General features: G+C 37.3%; 1 protein-coding gene and 1 long non-coding RNA gene across 3 annotated transcripts in view; both read left to right on the top strand.

The window, feature by feature from the left end:
* LOC126377396 (zwei Ig domain protein zig-8-like) overlaps positions 1-26,099 on the top strand; it is a 467,377-nt gene that overhangs the window by 395,176 nt on the left and 46,102 nt on the right. The window lies entirely within an intron of this gene.
* Positions 1-26,099, top strand: part of LOC126377444 (uncharacterized) — a 175,830-nt gene that overhangs the window by 66,933 nt on the left and 82,798 nt on the right. The window lies entirely within an intron of this gene.

The raw sequence follows: 26,099 nt of genomic DNA on the forward strand, positions 1-26,099 counted from the left end.
TTCAGAAATCGACTCAGTCATGTTCTTCTTCTTTGCGAATCGATGGCGAATGAAACTAAATTTTTGCTGACCAATAATTGGCCACGCTTACGGCATTTTCAGTGGCTTCGTACAGGTCTTTAATAGTGCAGGTGTTAGGGCACTTAGGACAGCACAAAAGGTGAGCCATAGTTTGTGGTGATACTCCACACTCGCAATCATCGCAACCATCAACCAGGTATCCCCACCTGCAAAGATTATCCTTGCAGCGGCCAACCTGTGTCCGGAGCCTATCATAAGACAGTCATGTTTAAGACCACAGTCTGGAAGAATAAGCGATTGAACGCATTCCATGATTTTTTTTTTGGTCAGGAGGAAATGAGCGTGCGGATTGTTGGAGCGTATTCATCATTGGCCCTATGCGTCTGTTTCAGACGATTTATGACGTCATTGCCTCGAAGAAATGCACGTATTAGTAGTAGTATTATTCTTTATACTATGGTAATGAAAGGTTTAGGATTAAGGGTAAACAAATCATCTTAAGAAGCAATATTGCTGGCATTTGTTTGCATTGCTTACTTGTATATGCGCAAATGTCAATTTGCAATATTGCTTTTGTAGATGAATTGCTTCGATGTGGCCTTTTTAATCCCCAGTAAAACATAATTCCAAGCACTGTACTTATAATGCAATCAGACACCCACAGGGTGATTACTGCTGTCGATAGAATATGCTATTAAAAGGCATAATTAAGAACAGTAGGTGCTATTAGCACACATACTGAAATTGCAGTACCCGATTTCCCCGTCCTAGAGTACTAAATTCAAATAGGTAGTGTTGGCAACATCTAATAAATTATATTTTCTACTTTTTAAAGTATACACATAAACAGCCTATATACGTCCCACAGATAGGCACGGCACAGCCCTCTCCTCAATGAACCGGAGGGGTAATGGAGCATATTCCACCACGCTGCCCCAATGCGGGTTGGCGGAGGTGTTTTTACGGCTAATAGCCGGGACCAACGTCTTAACGTGCCCTCCGAAGCACGGAATCATCTTACTTTTTCAGACAATCAGGTGATTCAAGCTTGGAAAGCCCTTACCAAACAAAGGACAGTCTCACAAAGTGATTTTGACAATGTTCCCATCGGGAATCGAACCCGGCCCTCCAGATCGCAAGCCTAACGTTCTAACCACTAGACCACGGAGGCTGTTTAAAGTATAGAAATATATTTTTTCTGCTATGATCGACAGTAACGTGTATTTTTTGCGTCGCTAATTGAGTATAACGTGGTCATCTCAAAGTCATGTGGGTTGGTGGGGTTGGTAATCCACCTCACAACCCACACGATAGAAGAAGAACTTAAAGTCACCGCATTATTTACCACCTAAACACCAGACAAGATGATTTTCCTTTAGCAAAAGACCGTGACATATGGAGGGAACTAGAGGAGGCCTATGTCATGAGACAACCTGACTGTTAATGGCTGCTTATTTAAAAAAACAAGGTTACAGTAGGGTTTACACATAGAACTAATAATTAGGTAGGTACTCGGTAGATAGAAGGAAAACCTTGTATAACCTATGTTTTATTTTTTTTGAGACGGAGAATAAAGGCTATTTTGATTTTTTATTTTATACAGAATTAAATAATATAAATTCTGATTCTGATATTATGACACTCATCATAAAGAGTCTAGGCGAGGTCTACGATCTTAGAAACATAATTTTATTTTACTAAGACTTCTCACAATTTTTGGGAACATAAAAGGCATTAAAAAAGAAAAGAAAAATATTTGTATACAGTTTTTCTTCATGTGATTGCTTTAACAACTCAATTTTGTACTCAGACTGCAAATATTTGCTAAAGTTATTACCTACAAAAAAAAAATCTGGCGAATAACAAAATCTTTCCATTGACAAATATACGCCCGAATGTTTGTCCAAATACAACACTATTTGAACAGTTAATGTGATTATTTAGACCAAACATTTGGTCAACTTAGGGTTGTCAATTTGTTTGAGGGAAAAAAAATACTGTTAGAAAGATGAGCACTTTAGAGGAAATACAACTCATGCGTGTTTTGTAACAGTTTTTTATTTTATACTTTTTTAACATATAATTTCAAACGTATCTTAAATAACATAACATAATCACTACATAGTATAAAACAAAGTCGCTTTTTCTGTCCCTATATCCCTATGTACGCTTAAATCTTTAAAACTACGCAACGGATTTTTATGCGGTTTTTTTAATAGATAGAGTGTTTCAAGAGGAGGGTTTATATTATGTATAATAACATCCATTACATAGTGGAGAATACTGTTATTTTTGAGGTTTTTAATGTGATGTCGTAAATAATTTCATTTTTTCCTCAGCATTGCACCCGAGCGAAACCGAGGCGGATCGCTTGTATGAAATAACATAAGCTCTCAACTTGGGGTAGTCAGAGCTGTATCCATCGCAAGATGAACTAAGTTCCTACGCTTCATATATCAGTCTATTAGACCAACGTGATAGTTGGTGAGTGGTATCGTCCTCTATAACGGTCGAGCCAACTTTATTAGTGAAAGCTGCACTTAAGATAAACTCTAAAATACACGTAATTTATTAAATAATTTAAAGTATTCTTAACTTATTTTGAACGCTGAATCCTTATTATTCAGCCTGCATAAAATCAGAGATCCAAAATATCAAGTTACTCTGCTAGAAACGTTACCCGTCTTAAATCAGGAGATATCTAAATAAGGGACCGCACCCATTAGAAACTGTCTCGTCTTGTCCCGATTAAATCGGGCAGAGCGACAACCTTGACAAATAGATTGTGCCTTGAGTGCTTAGGGTGGTCACACACTTGCGCGGCCTACGCAACGCAAAAGTCATATCGCATCGCTTAAAAAAATCAGCTAAATAGCACACTTCGGTCAAGATGACTTGGCAACGCAACTCATTAGAATAAATAGTGGAAGATATATGTATACATAATTAAAGTCGAAAAACCGATTATTCTTTTTAAATTTCAAGGCCAGAGCGGACAGGCATCTTCTGGGCGAGCTCGCTCCATCTTAGGCCTCGTCAATGCCTTTGGGCAAGTCTGGGGCCAAGAGATAACGCAAGAAAGTTAAAAAAAACAAACCTTATTGTTTAGATATTGTGTCTCCAACTCTTGCCTTTACGAGGCTATGATCCAAAATGAAGTAAAAATGAAATTCCTATGTCGTTTGTTTGCATAAACTTTATTGTTTTTATCTTTTGTTGGTGAAATAAGGCATAATAATAATATTATATTTTATTCTGGTAGTTCAGTGTTGTAAAAGCGTTGCGTCGCCGCACAGTTCGGGTGTACAGCCACCCTTAGATTTCACCCCAAGTGTTCAGCTTGGAATATTTTACTGCCAATATGTAGGTTTGTTTGTCATATATTGTGTTTGTGATTGTAATTTTGGTTGTTTGCGAACCGCCATGATAGTAATTTGTGTGCTTAGAGTAGAGACGTGATATGTTATTACACTTTGTATCTATGTTGCGTAGGACGATTTAATTTAAACTTATGTCACTTACATAATATTAAATGTGTGATAATTACGTTCTCTCTCTCTCTCTCTCTCTCTCTCAATTCAAATTAAAATCAAAGGTCCTAATAATATCTTCGTATCGTATCTAGCCTAAAGTGACCCACTGCCGGGCAAAGGCCTCCCTCCATTTCTTGCAGGACTCTCTCTCCAGTGCTTCCTCCGGCCAGCCTTCCAGAAAAGCATCCAGGTTGTCGCGCCATCTCCTCCTCGGTCTGCCTCGCCCGCGTCTGTCTCTATTCGGAGACCATTCTGTGGTGATCTTAGCCCACAGGTCGTCAGGCATCTGACAGCAGTGTAAGCGTCTGCTATTATATGGGTCCTTTTGATTTGGATTATCACATGTAGTGTTTTGTTGTTTTTTTTTTTTTTAAATTCTTTCTTTCCTTTTTCTTTCTGGTCGAATAGTTGTATCTGAGGTAAATCTAGCATAAATCTGTTAATAATAATATTGCAATAAATACTTACCAACATACGCATTTGAATATACTTACCTACGTGATCCTAACGGAGTGGACCCATCTAACAGAAACCAGAAGAAAACTTTTAATTCGAAAAATCTTAAAGATAAAGAGGTACTTAGGAACAGTAAACTTATGTTTTTAAAATTTTTGTAATTTATAAACGACGGAGAAAAATCCAAAGAGTACAATACTAATAAAGCAATCCCAAAATAAAAACAAGATTTAAATTACCCACTTGAATAAATAATTGGGGCAGCGTAAGTATAAAAATACCCCAGGAGGATCCTATTACTTGATTTAATAAATGCCTATTCTCTCCTTTCTCTCTTACGAACATAAATAAACTGAAAAAAGAAAAAAATGTCGGCGAAGATATCGCAGTAGGGGTAATCAAAAAATATAATAATGCCTACGACACTCAGATTTTGGAAACCTTATTGAATGGTTACTGAACTCGTGGTAGCCTAGTAGGTTGAACGCTTGTCTCTCACTGTAAGGTCGCAGGTTCAAATCCAGCAAAGGCCTAAACCAATGATTGCCGATTTTTTTTTTCCGATCCTTGGTCAAAGATAAATTATGAAATACTGATTATAAAATAGTTAAATAAAGACAGATAAAAAACTGACGAAAACATTTGCTTTTTGTTCCATATGAATTTGAATAAGTCCGACATTTTATCACGTTTTTCTATGATGTCATAGTCAAAATTAAATGTACCTTTTCATACAAACTTTACAGTAATTTCGTGTTTTGACGTTCAATAAAAAGCGACTGATTTGACTAGTTGGAAACTAACCTAAAAGTATATTATATATATATATATATATCTAAGAAGCTGTCTTCCCTAATAAAGTCACAAACGGTGGTCGCCTAATTCGCTCGCATATACGTACCTAATGTACTAAGTAATATATCGCCCGCAAAACATAACAGAATAATATTAATCGAGCATAATAACAAAGAGCACGATATCCCAAAATACTGGAAGAAACAAAAGACATTTTAGTGTGCGCAGATGTTATTAATGTGTTTCATTAGCGCTTGGTCCCGTTGATGTAGATGTACTGGATGGTACAGAAAATGGTTCTAATTAATATGATTTTCAAAGCCTCTGTGGTCCAGTGGTTTGAGTGTTGGGTTAACCCGGAGGTCCCGGGTTCAAATCCCGGTGGGGACACATCATGAAAATCACTTTGTAATTCTTAGTTTGGTTATAGGACATTACAGTCTAATCACCTGATTGTCCGAGAGAAAGATGATGAGAAGAAGCGGCGGGGAGTGACAACAAGTTACAAGAACACTTGCTAACATATTTGGCATTAAAATAGATAGTATTATGATGAGCTAAAATATACTAAGCTAACGCCTATACAGGGTGTTAGTGACATTGTAACGAATACTCAGGGGGATGATTCAGAACATGATTCTAAATTGATATCAAGTGGAATTTTTCGTCGCAAAATTCATGATTTTTTTTAAATTTTTTTTTTAGTTATTTTCAATTCTGTACTTTCGCGATGGAAAGTATCACTTGATATTAACTCAGAATAATCAGCTGAATCATCCCCCTCAGTATTCGTTACGATGTCACTTACACCCCGCACAAGTACATACAGTAGCCATACAAGTAGGTATGGGTGTTAGTGACACCGCAACGAATACTGAGGGGGATGGTTCAGACCATAATGATTCTGATTTGATATCAAGTGGAATTTTCAGTCTGAATATTCATGAAAATATTTGTGTTTTTTAAATTATTTAAAATTCCATACTTTTGCGACGGAAAATTCCACTTGATATCAACTCAGAATCATGGCCTCAATCACCTCTCAAAGTTTTCGTTACGATGTCACTAACACCTTGTACATAGTTTAGTCATGTGTCAACTTTGGATGTAAATAAATAAAGTAAATTAATTATTTATTAAATAAAAATACATAAACAAGTACATTCCATCCAACTACAGTTGTATCAACACACATATTATTAAAATCAAAACATAAACAAGGGATAAAAAGCTATAAATAAAAAATGTCCTCCAGCTCACCACATCGAGGCAAAGTCCCCGGAATACTGGCCACGTTGCCCCTCTGCACCGCCAAACTGACCCTTTGGGCAAAATAACTAAATAATTAATAAATAATAAATAAATAATTACACAAACCTTGTTGTGCTGACATACTTGGCATTAATTTTGTGAGACAGTTTTGTCACAAAATTTAATGTGACATGATACTATATTAATGCTCGTGGCCGTACATCGTTTGAAAGGGATCATTTTCAGTCCATTCTTTTCATTTTGGGAGATGGATAACAGTAATAATCATGCATGCATGTATTTATTGTTAATTTGTATGTATAGTTTGTACCCGCAATCTTTCATTTTTTTTTTACCTTTTTCCTCACCTTATGGTTGTCTGGAAGAAATCGCTTTAAGCGATAAGGCCGCCATTTGCCATGTACTTAGTTAAGAGACTTTTTGTAATTATTTCTTTTTATTTTGGTGCAATAAAGTGTATTTGTATTGTATTGTAATAATCTCTTACCAACTTACAAATAAAAAATAAACATGGGATGAACGTGGGTTTAAATTTTTGACCGCCAAGCAAAATTGAATCCAATTATCATACAATTCGACTGAACTTTGCTTGGCTGTCAAATACTTAAACCCACGTTCTTCCCTGGTTTATTTTTTGTAAGTAAGGTGGTTAGTCAAACAGCTCTGCTCCAAGTTCGTTAAAATTAAGTTAGTATATTTGTTTGTTTGTGTTTGTTAGTGAAGTGGTGTGAGCCGTGGTATTTCAGTTTCGAATTCACTACAAGCCTAAATCAGTGATTGTCGAATTTATTTTCGAATTCATGTTTGGATCATAAATGATTATCACATTCTCAGCGGCGAAGGAAAACATCGTGAGGAAATCCGCATTCCCGAGGAATGCATTTTCGGAAGTATGCGACCTAACCTGTGTTGGGCTGGTTTTCCCTTTGCGGGTTGGAATGTCAGACAGGCAGTCGCTTCTGTAAAAAACCGGACCTGTCACATCTTCAGGTTAGGTAAGCGGACCCTGTGAAACGTTTTTCACAGGGTCCGCCCTAATCCGTTGGATAAGACGTGGTGTGATTTCATGATATACGTGAATTCATTTCTACTCTTTGTAAGTTTTTCCCAGGCCAACAGAGAGGTTTCTTTTATCTCTACCTACCTACATCTTTCGTTCCAAGAAGCTGTGACATCATAGTAAAGCCACTTCCACAAGGACACTTATTCAACGACGCAACAATAATCGTGGAAACGGAAAGTGTGCGATAACGTAGCAAATTTCCGGACTTCAACAGAACTTTGATTCAAACGTTACATTCCAGAATTCTACACGTTTTGTTGGTAACTGCCAAAACTTGTTTGTGCAAGCGCAAATAGCGATGCATCTTTCTGTAAATGTTTAAACAAAGTTTGTGCAGGTTCTAAGTCTTCTTCTTCTATTGTGCGGCTATGCAATTCTCTTACAACAACTTCAGCATAATAAATCGTCTCGAATCTCGAAGGTTACACGCGTAATGTTTAAATTTTAAAAATAACAGCTTTAAGTTTTTTTTTAACGTCTTTTACTTTATTTCTGAAGCTGATGGTCCTTTTCGGCTAGTGAGAAAATGACAAGAATAATTTAAAACAAAATTAGGAGATCCATTTTTTCTTGTGAGTTGAATCTTTTTTCTTTAAGTAAGTAAGTTGTAACATAAACAACATTTTCATTTTTTTGTAATTTTGTAAAACTATTTTAGCAAACAACGCAATCTTTTTAACAACCCTTTAAACTAAGTGCGAACTAAAGAAGCAAACTGCAATTGAATAGTTGAGATAATTTTCATTACTCCATCAAGTAGAATTTAATATAATTTGCTTTGAGTCGGGAAGTCTTAGTACTAGACGGTTAAAATCTTTGCTTTCAAGATTCCGGGTTACTTACTTAAATGGAATATAAATTTACAGTTAGAGCTTCAGAGTGTTTACATTAGATGAAAATGTTAAAAGTAAGTAAGTAATATCCAAATTTTCTATTTATTTTGTTCAATAAACGTATATATACCAGATAAAACCAGACGAGGAGCTCGGTGGCGCGATGGCGCAGCGGTAAACGCGCTCGGTCTGCGATTGTTGAGGTTAAGCAACTTTCGCAAAGGCAACTTTCGCAAATGGGTGACAAAAAAAAGTTTTCATCTCGAGCTCCTCAGAGCTTCGGAAGGCACGTTAAGCCGTTGATCCCGGTGCATTAGCAGTCGTTAATAACCACCAATCCGCACTGGGCCCGCGTGGTGGTTTAAGGCCCGTTTTCCCTACTCGACCCCCCACTGTTGGGGCACGGGCCTCGTTAATGGGCTGGTGATGATGATGATGATGATACCAGATAAAACTGACAGTACAGATGAGTATGTCTTATAAGAGATATTTTTACAGCGGACCTTCAAGAAACATGAAGTATTAATTAACATAGCATGACGCCTGTTTTCCCGAAGGTGTAGGTAGATTGTATGGTATGTACACCAACTCTTAGCCATCTATGTTTAAGTCCATGGCACTGCTCTTCTTGCTCAGCCTTGGAGGGGGCAAGAAAAGGTGCCCTAAAAAAATGTTCACCCCGACCTACAGGGATGGTAGTAGCGGCGGCTGCCTCCGCATCTTTAACTCGTGGTCATCACCATCATATAATAGGCGTCGAGCTTATTGCCAAACCAGGCACAAATCCTGGAAACCACGTGATATCAATTATTTATAATTCAAACATGAATTTATACTCAAAAAGTCGAATTTAATAATTTAGAGCCCCAGCCGGAATTTGAACTCCTGACAATACGATGTGAGTCACCCGTTCTCCGAACAGGGCTACCACGGATATAATTATCAAATAATTAAATTTAAATAATAATAAAAAAAATTAATAAATAAATAATTAAATTAAAAAATATTATATATTAGTGTGTGTTATTTATTAGTGAAATTTAATTATTTATTAATTAAATTAGATTTTATAAATAATTAAATTTGACTAAGAATAGACTACCTCTGTTCGCGTCCATCTGTAGGCACCCAATGCGTGAGCAATTTAGCCCACCTGGCTGGGTTCATTCGACAATCATGGCTATCCCAAAATATGGAAAGAATCTGGGTACCTTGAAAAGGTAAGACATCTGTTTGGATAAGTAATTGTGGAGGAGAAGAGGTGAGGCTTTTACTCAGCTGTAGGACACGATAGGCTAGAGAAAATTCTCGTACGACTGAAGAACGCGGAAGGTTTCGGCTAAAAAACAAACCTGTTGAAAGCAAAGGAAACCATGGCACCTCTTATAATTATATACTCTGATGAAGACCTCCCAAGTAAAAGAAAACTAATAAAACCTCAGCCTCTCAAAGGAATCACTGCTAAAAGATGCACTGTAAAGCCAAATGAATTTTAAACTTTTGCATCTGCAAATTTAATTTAATTTATAAAGCCAAGTATTCAACGTGTATCGATTTAACTTCAGTAAGTCTACTTTAAAAGATTTATTATTCTTCAAAAGGTAAGTCTTCCAAAAACTTCTCTTAATTACGAGGGGAATTTAAGAAGGTACAATGAACAGCATAATTTCGCACTTGACACCTACTTAGCTGATTTTTGGGTAATACCGCGAAAATTTTTGTTTGCAGGGGCTTCAGGAGATTAATATAGGTTGGTTATGAATACTGATTTATTATAATTATTTAACTAAATAGGGCTCGGAATAGAAGAAAGAAGTTGGAAGGGCTAAGCGAGCGTGGAACGCGCGCCATAAAAGTATGAGCAACTAGTACATACTTCAATTTTGCACTCCACTCGTCCGCAAACTTTACGACTCACGGAGCTCCGCGACAGTATATTAAAAGGTCGTCTTGTTTATCATATTGTGCCGTTTGCCGTTGAAACGGCGAGGACTTGGGGTTCTGAAGCGAAGCGCTTTATCAGAGAGGTGGGTAAGCGGCTAAGGGAGCATGGTGGCGACTCCCGGTCCGGGCATTACTTAGCGCAGCATATTTCTCTCGCCATCCAACGGGGCAACGCTGCGAGCGTGATGGGCACATTCGGTCGAGAGGTGATAAAAGGGAGCATCTTTAATGGAGCTTTTTAATTTAGGTTTAGTAGTATAGTTTTAATTGTTATAAAACACCTACAGGGTAAAAAATCAACAATCATACAATGAGATCCCTCCTTATCATAGGAAAGCTGGAAACCTTAGTATGACCAGTTATATATCAAAATTAAACTTTTGTACGCAGAATCTTACGAAAACTTATGATAAAATTGCAGCTTATCACATAAAATATACATTGCCGGTAAAGTGGCAATAGAATTTGAGAAGCAGTAGTTACCTGTTTACAGGAGTAGTAGTAAAAGAGAGTGAGGTTGAACCGACAACAGCGGTTCTCATGCAAAATTAGGTTCTTTCCAAACTCTTTCTTCTATTCCATGACATTTCGTAAAACCCTTCAAATTTTGTGTCCAAAATTCAAAATTCAAAAATATCTTATTCAGTTGGTAACATAGTTACACTTTGAATTTGTCGTCCTTTTCCCTTTATCGTTATATGCGACGCGTTAAGCCCATATCACCATTCGGTTCGCCATAATCATCGTAGAACTCACCTCAGGAGTTTTGCCTCAGATGGCATCACCTACTTGGCCGGACAAATGCGGAACGCTGAAGGCTCTCCCGGTATTGTGACTTGATTACTCATATGTTACGGTTTGAACGATCTCACGCCCTTTGATGTATAATAGTATTTTACTGAGGTTAGTTTCATTGACATTACCACACACACAATCTTATGACTTCGTATCAACGGCTGTCAGTGGCTGCAAGTTGTCTTTGATTATTTCTGGTGGCGGCCCACTATATATATGTATAAGTTCAAACATCTTGAATATCGGCCTAACTGTACACACTTTACGCTCCAACTTGCTAAATTATCGCCGGAGTCAACTTAACGACTTGTGGTTAATGTGGCCATATATTAATAAAAGGGCAATAATTCGACAGAGAACTCCAGAGGGGCTCATTCGTTATGCTGACACGTAAAACGGAATGGCTGAGCGGGGGGCCTAAACGTTGTAACTGCAAGGGTTTATACCGCATTTGTTTAAGAATTAACTACATTTGTTCGTAATTCTGGTTTTGAATATGGACTTCTGTCATTTTATGGGGCTTGGTTGTTATGCGAAATGATTTGACGTGACGAACTTTTTATAGAATGTTGTGTTGATGGAAATTTTCGAAACTCTCACTACCTACCTTATTACGTAACAAAATTACCCTTTTTTCTCATTATCCTCTTATTCTCTTCTCTACTTCCGGCAATTTTGAGTCCTCTGATGCAAGCGCATTACGGTAGATAACGGAATTTCACTAGCGTAATCCTAACACACCAATTTTGCTTCCACCATTGTCATTATTCTTCATACAATCAGGTTTAGAGGGTTTATGACCTTTGTGGTGCCTTTAAAGCAATTCTTATATTGTTACTACCTTCTCAAGTAGTAGAGATATTGACGGAGATTGAAGCTAGTTTAATTCAATTAATTGAATCGTTAGAGAGGGGAAACTGTTCGACAATATTGTGATGACCGTAGGATGGGTTAATTGTGAACTCAATTTGGCAAAATTGGTGATAGTGCGGCGAGAAGGTCTTGATTGTTAACATAACATAGCATAACATAGCATAGCATAGCATAGCATATCATAGCATAGCATAAACTCAAAACTATATCCCAATTGATTGATTCTTGGGTCTTGGTTCTTGAATGAAATGAAATTTTGTCAACGTTCTTCCATTTATTTCATTTCAAGTATAAATTGTAAATAATACAAACGACTTTAACAAATACAAAGATGATGAAAAAGCGTAGAAAAATAATAAGTATAGGTACATAAAATATTTTTTTTGTTTCATTCTTTCTAAAATGTCTGAAGAATGATGAAGGGAGAAACAATAAAGGAATTGCTGAAATATCCGAATTAAATCAAAACAGTTATACATATTTAATACGAATTGATTCAATGAGACTGCCTGTCTGACCTTACAACCCGCGAAGGGAAAACCAGCCCTATACAAGTTAGGTCACATACCTCCGTAAATGCATTTCTCGGGAATGAGAGCTTCCTCACGATTTTCCTACACTGCTGCATCAAACATGAATTTGAAAACAAATTCGACAATCATTGGTTTAGACCTGTGCTGGATTCGAACCTGCGACCTCAAAGTTAGAGGCGAGGGTCTTATTAACTGGGGTACCACGGCTATCTCGTATCACCGGTTGTTCTTTTAAAATGAAGAACCGGTTGATTAACTATTGTGTATGGAAATCGGTCTAAGGTTAATTTATACTTCAGAAAAAAGTACTTTTAAAATGTTCGTGAAGTATGTTCTGAAAATAATGAATATACCTTTTACATTAATACGCTTCTAGTAATCCTTACTGGTATTAAATTTTACGATATAAAATGAACCGTTGTAATAAGTAATTTATATAAAATAAGGTCATATAAAATAATAAAGGTGTTAAGGTACGTTGAAACTATTGTAAAAATACTCATTTTACCAAGGTAATTTTATGTTTAAACAAAAAAGGTTCCTAAATTATCATCATGAGCTTAAATGGCATAAAAACTAGTAACTCAAAAACTGTAGCCGGAAGCACTGTTCAGTGATCCTAAATTTTGACAGTTCTATACTGTCGAGCTAAAATTCGTGATAAATTGCTATAAAATGTGGGGCAGCGTGGACTGTATCTCGTCTGAAGGATGAGTTACGACAAAGAAACGCAGCCGGTTGGAAAAAGGCAGTGTTGATTGAAAATAAGTTTTTCTAGGTTTTTTTTTCATTCCGATTTTTAGAGAATAAAATATAACAGTAGGATTTTGCGCAAAGGGTTATAAAGTAAAAATGTTTGTTTATACCAACCCGCAGTGGAGCAGCGTGGTGGAGTATGCTCCATACCCCCTCCGGTTGATTGAGGGGAGGCCTGTGCCCAGCAGTGGGACGTATATAGGCAGTTTATGTATGTTTGTTTACTCAAATAATTATGGAGAACCGGGCGTTACCTATTAGGTTCAAGATAAATTATAAAAGTCTGATTACTAAATAAAGACAGATCAAGAACTAACGAAAATCATTTTTTTTTCTATTTAATTTATTTATGAATTTTAATCAAGAAAAACGTAATAATAAGTCCGACATTTTATCACATTTTCTATGACGTCACATTGTGCTATTTCATACAAATAAAATAGTACTTTTGTGTTTTGACGTTTAGTAAAAAGTAACTGATTTGACTAGTTGGAAACAAGCCTATTGGAAGCTACCCTGAGCTCAAAACACTATTTATAATTGGAGAAAAAATTATCATCATTGGACGATACAAACGACAACGACGACGACGACGACGACGATTGGACGATTGGTCGCTTTAAGCGATAAGGCCGCCATTTGCCATGTACGTAGTTAAGAGACTTTTTGTAATTATTTCTTTTTATTTTGGTGCAATAAAGTGTATTTGTATTGTATTGTATTGTATTGTATTGTACAATAAGCCTCTCAGAGCGAATTTGAAAAAGCTACCATGTAATGTGTGTTATTTGTCATAAGTAGACATCAGTGCTGAACTATCGGATTAGAATGGTCCTGTAATGATAGTTTTAAAATTTTGATAAATAAGTAAATAAAAATATTAGCCTATCACTGGATTCAAGTACAGTGATCATGGTTTATTGCTAGAGGCTTCTAATGGAGCGTTAAGGAGAGGAAACTGCATGACAATTATGTCTGTCGTAACAATTTCTGGTGACAATTGCGGGAAGCCGCAAGGAGATTGGTTAATGGTGAACTAGATTGTGGGCTAGAGTCGTTTCAGTGAATAGTTGAACGAAGACATAATAGTAAGATGTTAGATATACCAGTAGAAATGGTTGAAGCTTATTGAATGATTGAAGTGGCTCATTCGAGATTCAAGTAGAAGATTATAACATTATGAATGTTCAGGAAAAAAGTGTTAGTGGCATCGTAACAAATACTGAGGGGGATGATTCAGACCATGATTTTTCGATGTTCTGAATCATCCCCCTCGACGAGTTTCGATGTTACTTACAGCCTGTATAAATAAAAGAAGAAAATATATATTCTTTTTTGTATTTCAATAACATTATTAAACATAGACGTATTCACCACCGGTGGTTGCTGGTAAGCACCAGCAAATACTATGAAATGCCATTTGCTTTCTTCTGAAAAAAAAAACAAATTCAACAACTTAGACTAATAATATTCAAAAGGAATTATGCTTTAGGTTAAATTAATAGGCGTTCACAGAACTTAAACAAAGTCATCTAACAAATTTATATAATATATACTCGTAAGTATATTAAAATAAGTTATATTACTTTGACAAATTACGCTTTTGAATGAGAATTATTTAAGGCCAATGAACTATAATATTAGGAGTTTTATAGTGCTTCAACCAAACCTAATGAAGCTGTTTAATACTATTAGCAAATTAAATTGATGAGAATTGTTGAAGCTTGTCTAATTCTGTCGTTACATTCGACTAATGATGTTCCATGGAATAGAGAAATTAGAAGGAAATGCAGCAAAATCTGATGGTTGAAAGATATTTTTTAGTCACTCACAATTTCAACAAAAATGATAATGTATTTAGAGACCCCCCACACTAGCGTCTTTCGAGCGTCGTCGTCGTGCCAGCGTCTGCGCAACGTCTACGCAAGAAGTCTCGAAAGACGCTAGTGTAAGGTGTCTCTAAATATGTAACTCGAAGGAAACGTTAACCAAGGGAAAATCTTTCCATTTTTAAACGGCGTCCATGGTCTAGCCATTGAGCCCTAGGCTCACGATCCGGACGTCCCGGGTTCGAATCCCTATGGGAAAATATCACAAAAAGGAAGATAGAAGGAAAGAGAGGAAGGGGAAGTAAAAAAATAAAATTTTTAACAAAAAAAAACCGACTTCAAACGCAAAACTAAAAAGCAATAAATAAATTTACTTCGCACAAAGTAATTAGTACGTATTTTCAATTAGTTAATTATTTTATAAATCTGAAGCCGGTGCCAAGGAAATGCTACAACGAAGTACCGATTCATATATTTTTCAATACTGATTGTTTTGTAATTTTTTGTTTGACATTGTTTTGTAATTGCTTTGATATAGGTATTAAACAATATTGTGTGTACATAGTAATTTGATATTGTAGTAGGGTTGTTGTAGCATTTACTTGGCACCGACTTCAGAATTATAAAATAATTAACTAATTGAAAATACGTACTAATTACTTTGTGCGAAGTAAATTTATTTATTGCTTTTTAGTTTTGCGTTTGAAGTCGGTTTTTTTTTGTTAAAAATTTTATTTTATTTTACGATTTTAAGTGATGGTTAGACCGAGCAAGGATGCAGACAGACAGATTTTCTGATTTATATTCATATATAATAATATAATATATTATTAGTAGTGATCACAATTATTATTGATGAACATGTTTACACACACACACTCACACACGCGCTAACGCACACGAGCACACGCGCACGTACACACGCACACACACAGACACACGCACACACACACACACACACACACACACACACACACACACACGCGCGCGCGCACACACACACACGCGCGCGCGCACACACACGCACACACACACACTTGTGTATGTGTACATACACACATGTGGTTGTCAGTGGAAGCTGCTATCATACACACTCACGCATACATATAGATACAGTAGATTTCGCGTGGTTCGCTCGCTGCTAAAGCAGCTCGCGTGTCCTGTTTATTCAAAACTGTCCCTCTTCGTATGGCGGCCATCTTGTTTTTCCGCCACTTTGTTCTTTTTCACCGGCGACAGAATTTGACCAAGATTAAAATGGGTGTCGTGGAAACAAACAAAATCCAGGTGCAATAGGTTTGCCAGGCCGTAGGATGTCTCCCTGATTGGGAGCAGTTTTCAAAGATGACATTCCGATCACACGCCTATACATCATTTTTACCCCCAAGACATTTTCTGGAAAAACAAAATTTTGTATGGCGGCCATCTTGTTTTTTCGCCATTTTGTATTTTTTTCACCGGCCATTAAATTCGACCAAGATTTAAATAGGTTACGTGAAAGAAAAATTGGTTCAGGTGTGATAGTTTCGCCAGGCCGTAGGGTGTCACCCTGATGCGGAGCAGTTTTCGAAAATCGGGAAGTATTTCCATACTTAACATGACGATCCGACCACAACCCCGATATATATTTTATATCCCGAGACATTTTCTGAAAAAACAAAATTGTGTATGGCGGCCATCTTGTTTTTCCGCCATTTTGTTTTTTTTTTACGCGCTATGGAATTTGACCAAGATTTAAATAAGTGCTCTCAAAGAAATATTGGTTCACGTGCGATAGTTTTGCCAGGCCGTAGAGTATCTCTCTGATGCGGAGCAGTTTTTGGTGACCAGAAAGTATTTCCGTACTCTACATGACGTTTTGAGTAAGCGCCCCATACATTATTTTTACCCAAACGGGCTTCTTCCAAAATCGACAAAATTTTGTATGGCGGCCATCTTTTTTTTCCGCCATTTTGTTTTTTTGCACCGGCGATTGGATTTGATCAAGATTTAAATACGTTTCGTGAAAGAAAAATTGCTCCAGGTTGTATAGTTTTGCCAGGCCATAGGGTATCTCCCTGATGCTGACCAGTTTTCGAAGGCCGGGAAGTTTTCCCGAAGCCTAAAGATCGATCCGATCAATATGACTTTACAAACGCACTAGTCGCTCCTACGATTTTTGAAAATTCCCCTCGATTTCTCTGGTCTTCCATCATCAGATCCTGACTTCCTTGACATGGGACCCCCTTGGGTATATCTCCTTTCAAACAAAAAAAGAATTATCAAAATCGGTTCATATACGACGAAGATATGCCCGAACAAACATAAAAAAAAAAAAAAAAAAAAAAAAAAAAAAAAAAAAAAAAAATATACGGTCGAATTGAGAACCTCCTCCTTTTTTGAAGTCGGTAATAAATTAAAGAGATAGCGAACGTCGTGTCTTATAAGGAAGTCAAAGAATTGGCCCTTGATAGACAAGAATGCTGCACTGACAAGAGCATTGCTCTTAAATTGATGATGATGACGATACTGAATGTCTGGATTAAATGTACGCGTGTTTGCCAAGGATCCTCTTTATTACCAAACCTTTTTGAAGCTTGACAAAATAAAATAAGATTTCACTTGGACCTTAAGATTCAGATTCAGAACCAGACCTTTCAACAACACTCGGCGTACCTTACTCATGTAACATCAAGCCTTCATCACTCTAAGTTTAGGCAGCTTTTAAAAAAGGTGCTCTGTATTCAAAGTGGTCGTCCTTTAGAGTGGGTCTTTCACTTCGGGCGGGTAATACCTGGATGTGATCGGCGTACGAAAGTTGGTAAATGTTTTGTTTGCGAACTTTGTATGTTATGAAATAGTATAGTGATATGGGTAAGCTTTCTATATAAAACTGTAGAATGTAGCTTGTGTCTTGTTTATACTAGCAAAATGCATGTTATTTTGTGCGGGTTATTCATTTATTATGCCAAAAGAAAGAAAATCATTTATTATAGAAATAAGTAGGTGGTACACAGAATAGAATAGTGAACAAAATAATGAATTTAAAACTTATCTCTAAAAAGGGACGTCAGCTTAGCAAGATGTTGGGACACTCCGACATTGAGGGAGTGCCACAACGCCAATTTTGAGCTGAAAAATAATAATCTAAACAATCAAATCAAATTAACCGTGTTAATAATATGTATACATTTAACGGTTTATAATGAATTTAAGTTCGAGGGTGAGTGAGCCGAGAAAAGAGCCGAGAAAAAGAGAAAAGTTGCATATTTGAGACATGTCCTAAGACACAGGAGCTGCTGCATCTCATAATGATGGGCAAAGTCACAGGAAAAAGAAAAGTGGGTGGGAGGAAGAAGTCCTGTTTGTGTAACATCAGAGAGTGGACCGGGATCACGAGTGCTGTCGAACTGTTCCGCCTTGCGGGAGATAAAGATAAATTTTCGGAGCTTATGGCCTACCTCCACTAGTTGGAGAGGCACCTGAAGAAGTAGATTCATTTTAAATAATATTCATTTTAAATATTAACAGCTGTCAATCCTCCGTCAATTTCGTTTTCGGTGGTTAAGAAAATGACAGGTATAACTTAAAATAAAATTAGGAGGTGATTGCAGCAGGAAGGCCCTTGAATTGTGTTATCGCAGTATTTTGTGTATGTGCATTATTTTTTTACGAAAAACATGTTCGGGGCTATTTGTTTAGACTAAAATTGAAAAAACGAAACCAACATTTTATTAAAATGCGCCCGTGTCGGAAACTAAATCTATCTCTCTGTATGAACGGCCCTAAAACGTTTTGTGAATATTTTTTGTTTGCGACTATGAAACAGATAGGTTTATTTTTATTTTTTAGTGCTATCTATTTTTTTTAAACGTTACCCACATTTTGTTATTTATATTTTTCATTTTATGTTCTTATGAATTAAATGGTAGACTGGGAAGCGTATACAGGGGGTTAGTGACATCGTACAGAACACTGAGGGGGATGCTACGAATGGGGAAGATGCCTATTTTATTCGACCAGGTTATTTATTCATTTTAAAATTAACAATTGTCAACTATCCAGCCCTTTCCTTTTTGGCGGATAAGACAATGACCCCGATTCCTGAAGACGCCTCCTAATTTTATTTTAAGTTCCTAATTTTATTTTAAGTTAGACCTGTCATTTTCTCATCCGTCGAAAAAGAACGGGAAGAATGATTCACGTCACGACTGTTAATTTTAAAATTTTTAAATTATTAATTTTAAAATTATTGAGTGAATGAATAACCCGGACGAATCAAATATGCATCTCGCTGCTATGCAACCCGTATGACATGTGATGTCAAGTTAATTCTGTCGGGTTATTGGCTAATAGAAAAATTTGAGAGGGTCGTTTATATGTTTGCCAAAAATTGACGTGGGTTCCATAAATTTTATGACAGTCGGTTACACAATCGAACAAGAAGCTGCCTTAATAACTTAAAATTAGATAGTGTGTACTGGAGAATCAGCACCACTATAGTATATAAAATAAAGTGACAAAGTGATTCGAGAGACACATCTATTCAAGGTGCATTTATTCAAGTCTATAGATAAAGTGGTCTTACAAATTACTGAAGGTTGGTGAGGGTAATCCCTTTAGTAACATATTGTTTCATAAAATTAAGGAAAATTAAAGGTAATGAGGCAAAATCAAAGCAGGTATGTACATTATTATACAAATATACTTTATTGAACCAAAATAAAAAGAAATATTTACAAAAAACTCTTAACGAGGTACATACGGTATATTTTTATTTTAGTACGGTAGGTAATAATAATAATAATAAGATTAAACTGTCTTAAGGGGCCTCTACGTGTTGGCTTCGGCCCCACGCACGCCTTCCAAAAGTCCGGGCCTCCATAGGCCCGAGATATGAAAAAGACATACAATAATAATAAAACAAGATAAAGTATATAAGTTCCAACAGTTGTCTCCACCACAGGTATTATCCCCAAACATTTGCATCATAGCTTGAAATTATTAGATCTGAATAGAAATACATATATAAACTTACAGAAAGCCTCAATCCTAAACACCTGCCGGATAGTTAGAAAGTTCCTCCAAACAGATGAATGCGACACATCGACAACAGTTGCAAATCCTTAATACTTACCTATGTTATTTACTTGGCGCCAGCCCGTAAATATCATGCATATACCAGCATTAAGCTGAGATAAGATTAACCTTACAAGAAAATAATAATAATAAAAAAGTTTATTTAGGTAAAATCTACGACACACATATATACATTTACAACATTAAAATGTATGTATGTACGGTAGATTTTCGTAGACTAGCGAATCATAGATTAGGAGTGGGTACTCAGTTCATCATGCGATGAATGTACGGTCACGAGCATTAAAATGTACATACGCTTTGGTACCACGTCACATTAACTTTTTTGACAAATTGAACTGTAAGTCTCACTTAATGTCAAATATGTTAGTGCGACAAGAATCCTAAAGTGGGTACATTATATTGCTCATGACTGTACGTAGAAACATACAATCGGGAATATAGTGGTCGGTTTATGTTTAATATGAATGGCAAAAAAAATCCTTCCCAACGTAACTCCATTTACATACTTACATACATAAACTCACGCCTGGGGTGGGCAGAGCCACAAGTAATCAAAGACAACTTGCAGCCACTGTTGATACGATGTCGTAAGCTGGATATGATGAACCTTATGGTGATAAGGGATCAGCCTATCGCCCATAACATTAGTCCATCATGTTAGAGGACACAATCCCTCTGTCGGTTTTTACGACATGCCCGGGAAGACAAGCAGCTGAACGTTTTCTATGTTTTTTATTTGCTCCCAGAACAGCATAGAAGCAACTCCATTTACAACGAAACAATTGCTTTTAGGTTAACATCTGGGCACATTCGTTTGAAGAGCTTTGCTTACCTAATGAAAAAATCATATTCTTCAAACTGCGAAGTTTGTGGGAAGAGGGAAGATGCGAATCGTACCGTACCTAAATTGTACTAAAATATGATATTTTTACTCCTACGAGTACGTAAGTGTTTGCTAACAACAAACATGTTCGCGGATGAGCGTGTGGACGGTTTCCCGGCGATCCTGCGCAAGCGATGTGCGTCCTTGTTGAGGCGCGTGCGCGCCAGTGGCAGCAGCATCCTGCAGGTGGTCGCCCACAGTACAGACTGTCCGCTTATGTGGCATCTCGTGCGCGTGGCAATAGGCGCATTATGAATCCTATTTGTTTTGTGTTTAGTTTAATTTTACTAACCTACTTTAAGTGCTACTAACACCAATGGAACTCTTTGTTTTCCGAAGTAATTAAATAAATAATAATAATAATAAAAATGTACAGTAGAGAGTAGTGGTATAAGTGAGGCCCTTTTGTAAGAGCCTACGAGCAGAGAATTATAATTATTTGATTTATGTTTTCATTCACAAGAGCTTAATATCATGGGCTGTTGTGTGACATCATCTCCCTAGCATTATCCCGTTTTTCACAAGGTCCGATTACCTAATCTGATGATTTGATAGGTCCGGTTTACAAAAGCGACTGCCAGTCTGACCTTCCAACCCGCAAAGGGTAAACCAGCCCAATACAGGCTAGGTTAGGTTCGTTCCGAAAATGCATTTCTCGGGAATGTGGGTTTCCTCGCGATGTTTTGCTTCACCGCTGAGCACGTGATAATAATTTATAATCCAAACATGGATACGGAAACAACTTCGACTGTTGTGGATGGGATGGATTTGGATTTTCAGTTCTTTATAGTCTTTTTTGACCTCCGTGGTCCAGTGGTTGGGCTCACGATCTGGAGGTCTCGGGTTCGAATCCCGGTGGGGACATGTCACTAAAACCACTTTGTGATCTTTGGTTAGGACATTACAGGGTGATCACCTGATTATCCAAAAAGTAAGATGATCCGGAATGATGATCGTGGCTCTTGTAACGACTACTTACTTACATCAGTAAGTAGTAACCGGGACCAACGGCTTGACGTGCCTTCCGAAGCACGGAATCATCATACTTTTTCGGCCAATCAGGTGATTCAAGCCTAAAAAGTCCTTACCCAACAAGGGACAGTCTCACAAAGTGATTTCGACAATGTCCCCATCGGGAATCGAACCCAGACCTTCAGATCGTGAGCCTAACGCTCTAACCACTAGACCACGGAGGCTGTTGCTGTTGTTATGTTAATAAAAGAAAAAAAACGAAACAGAACACTTAACCCGTTTGCAAACTATTTACATGCACCTCATTTAGTTTCAGCAGGCTTTCTTTCGCAAAGTCTAAGAGGCTTAGTCTAAAGGCATTAGGTCAAGTGGCTAGAAGGCTTCGTTAAGCCAGTTACGAGTAACGAGTCTAGCTATCTTCAGCCAGTGTGGATACGGTTACTAAGGCCTTAATACCTAGGTTTAAACTTAAACGTACGTGGAAAGGTTGTGTTAATTTTCAAAATGGTTTCAGGTAAAAACTGAGTTCGGATTTCGTTTGAATTTTGATTGGTGTCAAAGATTGTTTTGTAACATAAGCTCACGAGTGTATCACAATTTTTAGGGTAGTACAGTCATGAGCAATATAATGTACCCACTTTAGGACTCTGTCGCACTAACATATTTGACATTTAGTGAGACTTACAGTTTAATTTGTCAAAAAAGTTAGTGTGACATGGTACCAAAGTGTATACATATTATTGCTCGTGACCGTACCTCTGTACATACATCATAAAATTAACCTCGGTACCGAGCTTGCACCAAAGTGTGAATTTATCTAAAGTGAAATTTTCACTAACACAGGTGACTCGACCATTATAACTGGCTATATGGCTCACGACCTATCACGTTGGTCTAACAGAAAGCTCGGTGAGGTTTAGGTACTTAAATTCTTTGTAATTTCAATTATTTCTAAAATTCTCAGCACACTTCATTCGCAAAGGACAAACAATGCTTCATATAGCCTTATTTTAAAATATGTCTTGTACACATTGAAGACGTATAACGAATATGCTACGAAATGAAACCAAAAAGATTATAATTGTAATATTTTATCACACAACAAGTATCCTTAATGCCCTCAGATTAAGTAAATGTCCCTACTCAACCAATACGAGTATCCGAAGCATTAAATATTTACGAACTTTCAAAGGATAGGAATCATTAAAAATATTCCTTTATCCATTTTCAGGGTGGGGATGCTCGAAACAAAGACCTACTCTCGAAAAAATCCTTTTAATTTCTCACAAAAAGAATTCTCTTCTTATGAATAGCTCTTCAAACTTTTTGCGAATAATATCCATTTTTATATTCTTTTGACATTTTGGAGGGAAGCACCGATAACTTTATTAAAAATGAAAGTACCTACCTACGCAATAAATATAATTTTAATGCCTGCCGCAGCTGCAAATCAGAACTATAGTCTATCTACAGCTAGGCTTTGTCATTTGCTAGGAGTTGCAGCCGTTTCGGCATTATTTATAATTTTATTTAAGTAATTGCTTATAACCACTAAGCACTGACGGCCTCGGTGGTCCAGTGGTTGGGCGTTGGGCTCACGATCTGGAGGCCCTGGGTTCGAATCCCGGTGGGGACATGCCACAACAATCACAATCACATCCCTAGTTTGGTTAGTACATTACAAGCTGATCACCTCATTGTCCGATGGTAAGATGATCCATGCTTCTGAAGGCACGTTAAGCCGTTGGTCTCGGTTACTACTTACTAAAATGTAAGTATGTAGTCGTTGCATGAGTTGTGTCAGGGGCCTTTAGCGACACAATAGTAACCCTGACACCAAGGTTGATGAGGTTGGTACTCCACACAACTCACACGATAGAAGAAGATTGCACAAAAACACAAGAAAAATAACAATCACAAATTGGACAAAAGCAATAGAATAGGGGGCCGTTTTGGTAAATAGTCATTTTATCCAGGCAACCTTAAGGTGAAAGAAACACTGCTATCCAGTTTTGGACGCATAATTTTATGTTTTCCATGATTTACACAATTTATACCTTACTAAGACACTTATATAAAGAATGAATACACCATTTTCGAGCCTATTCATGCTTCAAAGAGACGACTTTATCAAGTGATCTCAATCACAAAGGACTTTTTTAATAAAGCTCCCATAATATTTTCCGTGATGTTTTAAAATATATTAACTCTTGGTGTGTGAATGCCTGAAAGCAACGGATTTTTTTTTTCGTTTTTAAAATGAATAATCAAACTGATAGTATTTTTTGTGAAATGTGTAATGATGCCTCCGTGGTCTAGTGGTTGGAGCGTTAGGCTCACGATCTGGAGGTCCGGGTTCGATTCCCGATGAGGACATTGTCGAAATCACTTTGTGAGACTGTCCTTTGTTTGGTAAGGACTTTTCAGGCTTGAATCACTTGATTGTCCAAAAAAGTAAGATGATTCCGTGCTTCGGAGGGCCCATTAAGCCGTTGGTCCCGGCTATTAGCCGTAAAAATACCTCCACCAATCCGCATTGGAGCAGCGTGGTGGAGTATGCTCCATACGCCCTCCGGTTGATTGAGGGGAGGCCTGTGCCCAGCAGTGGGACGTATATAGGCTGTTTTTGTTATGTATGTAATGATAATGTATGAAAGTAAGTACTTTTTTATGAAGCTGGGGGCTGCGCAGGCCTTACAACAATGGCTCATGGTCATCGTTAAGGGTTCGGTCACACCATAAAAAATATGTTTCTTACCGTGTCCCGTCTAACCTCATGCGTACGAGTGAGACAGACAGGCCACGCGCACTGTCTTACGCTTTAATGGCTCTCGGCTTAAATAGACAAAAGTGGACGTGTCGTAAATCAAGCTCGCTCCGATCTTGGTGTCTTTTCAGTGGGCGCAACCAGCAAGACACCAAGCGTTTATACAAACGCGCCGCGCGTCGCGCGAATTATATCGAGGCCATCGACCAATAGCCGTTTGACGTCCATCTACGTAGATAGCATTCGTAATCATTTACTGTTCGAAGCGCTCAATGTAATTCGCGCCGCGCGCGGTGCGGTTGTCATGCAGACCCGGCTGCTTGCATTTTGTTTCTGGTGCGACCGTAGTTGAGCCATCATGCTGTCCCAGTGGGATAGGGCTTTAAGAATTAATGTCTCTGCCAACAGGAATTGTATGGCATGAGTTTAACTTAATCTAACAAAACCATAGAAAAGGTAACATAACCTCATCGCCACACCTCCTTTCTACGTCTATCTCATTACCATCCAACAATGAGCCAATTTCCCCAAAATCCAACCTAAAAGCACGAAGATAGGATCTCCGGTTTTATCTGGTTATATCCAGCTATGTCTGGTTACTCTTTTAAAAACACCACTGGAATCGTAAAAACAGAGTAAATGAGATGTGAACCGCGCGATTTAAGCCTGGCAATTTGGCTAAATGACGGTAGCTGGGAAAGGGTTGGACGTCGGAAAGTAATTTTGAGTTTAACGGATGCGGTGTTTTTATGCTAGCCCTAAAAAGTTGTGATTACTCTCTTTATGCCTTTACACAACATGTGGCAGCACTTTAATGTTCGAGACAGATTCGTAGTAATAGCCCTTTAAATATTATAGTTATTATCGCACTTTCGAACTTCTTTTACGCATATTTAAATACACTGTAGCTACTAATGTTTATTTTAGGAGTACAAAATGTAAGTAACACTTACATATTACTAGCCTTAAAAGTATCAAGATCATTATCAAGTATTAGATTTGTATTCGCTTGTACTTAAGTGGTCAAAGTTGTACCCTAAACAAAAACATGGACAGAAGGCAAAAACAACGTGTTCCACAGAACACGTTCTCGCAAAAAGTTCGATCACTAAAACTCTGTAAACTGCCGTATCCAAACAACCGACTTCGGTGACTCGTGTAAAAAGGTTTCCAACTACCCCGAGAGGGAGTTACACCTGCCCCGTCCCACATTACAGCTCAGATGTTCAACCCAAAGTAATTTCTTAATCAACTACCTTTGTTTACACTAATTGTGTCATTTGCCATTCTATTTTGTCCCCCGACAAACGGAATATCAGAGAAAGATAATCCTTTAAACGAGGGCGTCAAAGTTACAACGAAATTTTATTTGGGGTGAATTTAATTTTGTTTGGCCTTTTGATGTTTGTCGTATAGAGGTTGAGTGATATGGTTAAGGGAATCCAATCTAATTTGTCAGCAGTATTTAGGTACGTGTTAATTGAATTATTGGTACCGGTTACATCACTCATATAGACTTTAACAATTACGGCTGTGGAAAGGTTGTTGAAAACTACTTAAATATTTATTGTCTTTCTACAGATAAGCCTCGTTCAACTGTGTCAATCACAATGACGAAATATATAGTCGCGCTGGAAAAAGTGAATAATTATTCAATAATTAAATTCGTTTTACTAGAAAAACCAACTCGAA

The sequence above is a fragment of the Pectinophora gossypiella genome, chromosome 23 (genome assembly GCF_024362695.1).
Source record: "Pectinophora gossypiella chromosome 23, ilPecGoss1.1, whole genome shotgun sequence".
Lineage (NCBI taxonomy): Eukaryota > Metazoa > Arthropoda > Insecta > Lepidoptera > Gelechiidae > Pectinophora > Pectinophora gossypiella.